Source organism: Montipora foliosa, chromosome 1, assembly GCF_036669935.1.
Source record: "Montipora foliosa isolate CH-2021 chromosome 1, ASM3666993v2, whole genome shotgun sequence".
Taxonomy (NCBI): Eukaryota; Metazoa; Cnidaria; class Anthozoa; order Scleractinia; family Acroporidae; genus Montipora; species Montipora foliosa.
In genome coordinates, this window is record NC_090869.1 from 36,805,776 (window position 1) to 36,806,359 (window position 584).

General features: G+C 43.0%; 1 long non-coding RNA gene across 1 annotated transcript in view; it reads right to left on the minus strand.

Annotated features, from left to right (window-relative positions):
* LOC137977489 (uncharacterized) overlaps nucleotides 1-360 on the minus strand; it is a 13,571-nt gene extending 13,211 nt beyond the window's left edge. The window contains exon 1 of the long non-coding RNA XR_011117812.1: nucleotides 229-360. This is a non-coding gene — a long non-coding RNA (uncharacterized lncRNA). The remainder of the gene's footprint in view (nucleotides 1-228) is intronic.
* Nucleotides 361-584: the final 224 nt, after the last annotated feature.

The following is a 584-nucleotide window of genomic DNA, read 5'->3' on the forward strand; positions in this document are numbered from 1 at the left end:
TTTTTTTGTCAATGGGACGTGAAAAGGCCAAGTGGATGTCATGCATATACTTTTTCACAAAATGTTCCCGAATCGTCAAGTATCACCACAGAAGACAAGAACATCATTTTAAAAGATTATTCTACGCAAAAAGTAGGTTCTGGAGGTAATTTTGAGGGTGGAAATCAAGTTTACCGACGCATGGTATATTTATATTTAATTAAGTTAACACAACAGAAAGACGCTTACCTAACGCATTTTGAAGTCCCGTCAACATGCTATGTACTACGTGTTTGACCGTATATGCGCGGTGAATACCGCTCGGTAGATAAATGGTTAATGTCCATGGGGCAGGGCCTGTCTTGCAAAGCAACGTGTAAGAGAGATGATGTTCGCACAGGTTCTGCCAAGAGTATGGGTAGATGATACGCGTCATGGACACTTCCCAGTACCTCCCTTAAGTGCAGTTGACTCGTCAATTGCATCGTAAACTCGGCAGGCTTGTTTCCATGATACTGATCCCTTCTAGCATCGCTGGTCAGAATGACGTAAAAACTGTTTGTCATGGTGCTCGACGCCGAATGTTAGTACCACGTTCGCGATAC